Here is a 5,484-nt window from a genome sequence, read left to right as displayed (position 1 = left end):
AGGGACCAGCTATCCGAGTTGATAGTACCAGGGTAGATAAAGCAATTAAGAGTATGAAGACCGGGAAAGCCCCCGGCCCATCAGGAATCACTGCAGAGATGCTCAAAATATCTGGCAGTGTTGGCTATAGCCTAGTCACCCGTATTACGAACCAGGTGATACACGAAGGAGTCATACCCTATGACTGGTGTAGCAGCATCATAGTCAACTGCTACAAAGGTAAAGGGGACGCTTTAGATACAAATAATTACAGAGGCATCAAGCTGTTAGATCAGGTTATGAAAGTTACAGAGAGGGTCATAGCCCAACTAATTAGGGAGCGAATCAATTTAGATGAGATGCAGTTTGGGTTCGTGCCAGGTAAAAGCACTACTGATGCCTTATTTCTAGTGAGACAGTTGCAAGAGAAATACCTAGCCAAGGATAAACCTCTGTACCTGGCTTTCGTTGACATGGAGAAAGCCTTTGACAGGGTCCCCCGATCCCTTATCTGGTGGTCAATGAGGAAACTTGGGATAGAAGAATGGCTAGTGAGAGCTGTGCGAGCCATGTACAGAGATGCGGCCAGTAAGGTGAGGGTTGGAAATGAGTACAGCAATGAATTCCGGGTAGAGGTAGGGGTCCACCAAGGTTCCGTCCTCAGCCCCCTATTATTTACCATAGTCCTCCAGGCAATCACAGAGGAGTTCAAGACAGGTTGCCCCTGGGAGCTCCTCTATGCTGATGACCTTGCCCTAATTGCGGAGTCACTATCAGAACTAGAGGAGAAGTTTCAGGTGTGGAAGCAAGGTCTAGAATTGAAGGGCCTTAGAGTCAACCTAGCTAAAACCAAAATCCTAATAAGTAGGAAGGTAGATAAAACACAAACCCCTTCAGGTAGATGGCCCTGCTCAGTATGTAGAAAAGGAGTAGGTAGTAACTCTATAAGATGTACCCGGTGCAAGCTATGGACACATAAGAGGTGCAGCAACATCAAAGGCAGGTTAACTAGCAAGTTAGTTTTTTGTTTGTGGCAGATGTTCAGGTGCAATAAAGACTGCAAACAAACAGGAAACAACTTCTATCTCATTCCAGGGTGAAAAACTAGAGGTAGTCGATAGCTTCCGCTATCTGGGCGACCAAGTTAGTAGTGGGGGTGGGTGCGCTGAAAGTGTAGCTGCTAGAATAAGAATAGCCTGGGCAAAGTTTAGAGAGCTCTTACCCCTGCTGGCGACAAAGGGACTCTCACTCAGAGTAAAAGGCAGACTGTATGACGCATGCGTACGAACAACCATGCTACATGGCAGTGAAACATGGGCTGTAACTGCTGAGGACATACGTAAGCTCGCAAGGAATGAAGCCAGTATGCTCCGTTGGATGTGTAATGTCAATGTGAATACCCGTCAGAGTGTAAGTATCTTGAGAGAAAAGCTGAACATTAGAAGCATCAGTTGTGGCGTGCAAGAGAGACGATTGCGCTGGTATGGACATGTGGTGAGAATGGAGGAGGATAGCTGCGTGAAAAAGTGCCACACCCTAACAGTTGAGGGAACCCGTGGAAGAGGTAGGCCCAGGAAGACCTGGGCTGAGGTGGTGAGGCAAGACCTTCGTACATTGGGCCTCACCGAGGCGATGACTACGGACCGAGACCTTTGGAAATGGGCTGTGCGTGAGAAGACCCGGCAAGCCAAGTAAGATCGTTGCCAGTGCCCCTGGACTGGTTCTTGTGCGGGTGGCACATGAGATGCACCATTTTGAGCGTGGCCGTTGCCAGTACCGCCTGACTGGCTCCTGTAGGATTTTCGAGCGAGATCGTTGCCAGTGCCCCTGGACTGGCTTGTGCGGGTGGCACATAAAAGACACCATTTCGAGCGTGGCCGTTTTCGTGCGGGTGACACGTAAAAGCACCCACTACACTCTCTGAGTGGTTGGCGTTAGGAAGGGCATCCAGCTGTAGAAACTCTGCCAAATCAGACTGGAGCCTGGTGTTGCCATCCGGTTTCACCAGTCCTCAGTCAAATCGTCCAACCCATGCTAGCATGGAAAGCGGACGTTAAACGATGATGATGATGATGATGATATATATGTATATATATATATATATATATATATATGTATATATATATATATATATATATGTATATATATATATATATATATATATGTATATATATATATATATATGTATATATATATATATATATGTATATATATATATATATATGTATATATATATATATATATGTATATATATATATATATATGTATATATATATATATATATATATATATATATATATATATATATATGTAAGCACTGGCATGGTTGTGTGGTAAGAATCTTGCTTCCTGTGCAGGTGTCGGTCTATTTGCTGTGTTGATTTTTGACGAGACGGACAGAATTATTTGAACTGCTTGGCAGCGGTTTGTCGGTGAGTGTTGTACTGATAGGAAGGAATGTATTCGGGCCTTAGCGAGTATGAGCTGTCCTCGTTAAGGCAGTAAATAGAATGGGCAAGCATTTGGAAATAGGAAAGAGTAAAGAGCTTTGCTGAGGCTGCAGAGGTGAAGAAAATGGAAGTGGACCATCCCTTTTGTTATGGTAAATATGGAAAAGAAGACCATTACCTACAAGGTGTACTCAGTGGAGAGTAGGAAGGTGGAGCGAATGGAGATAGAAAAAGTAGAAAAAGCATTGAAGAGGCTTTCGAAGGAAGTGACATATATAGCGAAAGGAAATGGATATGGGACGGTGGTTGCCCAGTTTAGGACAGTGGAAGAGGCAAAGACCCACCTTCCCCATACAGACACCAAACCCACCCACCCCTTCTCTCCACAGGAAAAAAAAAAGGACACCACAAAATTTACAAGAACCCCCCCCCCCCCCCGGTGAAAACAGTTATGTATACATCACTCAGTGATGGGGGAAAAAGAAAAGACTAGATCAAAGACTAAAGAGGACTCAGGACTCAGAGGTGGCGAGTGGTGTTACTCAGTGTCGGGTGAGTAACACACTTTTCATATTCTCATTTCTCAAGTTATCATTCATGTATCATTATTTTAATATTTCGATTTTAATGTTTTTCATGTGTTATTCATAGCATCATATTTTGTCCCCACATCTGTTGTAGTGCCCCTCTCTATGTAATGCCATTACGACAATTCAAAATAAATAAAGAAGCTTGCTTCCCAACCATTTGGTTGCAGTTCAGTTCCACTGTGTGCCACCTTGGACAAGTGTTTTCGACTATAGTGTCAGGCCAACTAAAGCCTCCTGAGTGGATTTGGTAGACAGAAACTGAGAGAAGCCTGTCATATATATGTATGTATATATTTGTGTTTTTGTCTGTGTTTATCCCCCCACCATCGCTTGACAACCGATATTGGTGTGTTCACGTCCCTGTAACTTGGCGGTTCGGCAAAAGAGAATCGATAGAATGAGTAACAGGCTTACAAAGAATAAATCCTGGGTTCGATTTCTTCAACTAAAAGGCGGTGCTCCACAGTCAAAATGACCGAAACAAGTAAAAGTATAAAAGAATATATGTGTGTGTGTATATATATATATATATATATATATACATATATATATTTTTATGTATATATATATATATATATATATATATATATATATATATATATATACACACACACACACACGTTTACAGATATATTCATATGTACTTTATACATAATGCGTTATTAAGTCAATTTTCTATATTTGCAGACACCATTATGTGTTGGATCAATTATCTTAACAGCTGGATACCCATCCTACCACTTATCATTCAAGCATGATGTAGGAGTGTGACCATTCTTTTGTTGTGTCAAACTGGAGCTAGTTTACCTGACTGACCTGGAGAAGAGGATCTCATACTGTACCAGTATAAACATACTTTATATAAACTATAATTTATGTAAGATAAAATTTAAATAACCTATACACATTCTCAAGTTTGTAGTCATAAATCCTGAAGTTCCTCTCAGGCCAACTAATCTTATTAAAACCAAATAAAATCTTATCCCCCAAAACGGCAATATTCGGGTCAGTGTACGCACTACCTTTTGGGGTAAAGGTTGCACATCCTATGAACATTATCAAATCATTTATAACATGCTCCATAATTCTTGTGACTACTTATTTGTTGGCCACGACCAAAATAGGCATGTCACCCACCACTGGTTTGTCCTAAATATTAGCTTGCCTGGACAAGTATACATGTGCAAGTAACGACACTAGTTCAAGATTCGCTTCATTATCTTGTTCAGTCTTCTAATATTAATTTTGCTATTTCGTTTCATTTGTTAGCTTTTTTTCCCTCCCTCGTAGTAACTATTATGCGGCGAAGTATTTCCGATGATTCCCACAGCCAAGTATTTTATTAAATAAACAGGTTTGTTATATAGATAAATAAACCCTGGCAGCTGCCGCTTAAGTGTCTTGCTGGGCTGAGAAGTTGGTAGCAATTTACAGACTACAAACTAACCAATGACCAAGAAATAGTTTGAATATAACACAACTAAACATTTTTTTCTCTTTGTCCGTCTCCCTCTATTTCTCGCTCGCTTTCTCTTTAATGTTTGTCAAAGAATTTTTTTTTTAAATGTTTTTCCTCTAAATATAAATAAATGAAAATCTATGACCAATCAGTTGTGGAGCAATAGAAGCATGTGCAGTGCAGTGGATTGTTTACACTATGAAAACCGTCTTTAAATTAAACAATGCACGTTCGTAAGTAGTCAGTGCGTTAGTGAAGATCCACAATGCGACATGCAGTGAAACCATAGGATGCAGTACCAAATACATGTGCTCGGATAAGAAGATAAATTATTTGTGGGCGGAGAGGAGGGGGGTCTATAATACAAACAATGGACATGAGCATCTATGGACGATTGTGTTACATCTATATCATTGTGAACAACATCTAGGCATAATAAACATAAGTCGTTATTTGAGAAATTAAGTTTATACAAAATTAGGTCCGAGTTGTAGTTTCAAAACCAATACGATATAACGTATAAGGGGAAATGGACTGATTCAATTTCTTCGTTTATATTTAAAAAGGTTTTTTTTCAGTATGTGTGTACATTATATATATATATATATATATATATATATATATATATACAGCTGGTGAGTGCGGTTGGAACATAAGTACCAACTTTCAGTCTCAAGCCGATTATTCTAATGAAACACATCGTTTATATTAAAATTAACCGTCAATTTATATATATATATATATATATATATATATATATATATATATATATCAATTGCAAATTGAACCATCAATTTATAATAACTATATCTATTAACCGTCAATTTATAATATATATATATATAAACATACATGTAATGTTTACGAATGAATATGTATGTAAAATACATATTCATTACATACACATATACATATTCATATGGGGACACACACGCACACACACACATATATATATATATTCCAAACATTCACATGTAAATATTACAAATGTAATATTGATCACATG

General features: G+C 39.1%; 1 long non-coding RNA gene across 1 annotated transcript; it reads left to right on the top strand.

The window, feature by feature from the left end:
• The first annotated feature begins 2,318 nt into the window (after nt 1–2,318).
• Nucleotides 2,319–4,096, top strand: LOC149131610 (uncharacterized). Its single transcript, XR_016237467.1, has 2 exons — nt 2,319–2,981; nt 3,707–4,096. It is a non-coding gene; the product is annotated as an uncharacterized LOC149131610 (long non-coding RNA).
• Nucleotides 4,097–5,484: the final 1,388 nt, after the last annotated feature.

This window comes from Octopus bimaculoides, chromosome 20 (assembly GCF_046866305.1).
Source record: "Octopus bimaculoides isolate indiv1 chromosome 20, ASM4686630v1, whole genome shotgun sequence".
In the NCBI taxonomy this organism is placed as follows: Eukaryota; Metazoa; Mollusca; class Cephalopoda; order Octopoda; family Octopodidae; genus Octopus; species Octopus bimaculoides.
The sequence above is the reverse complement of the archived record's forward strand: the minus strand, read 5'-3'. Positions and strand labels throughout refer to the sequence as shown.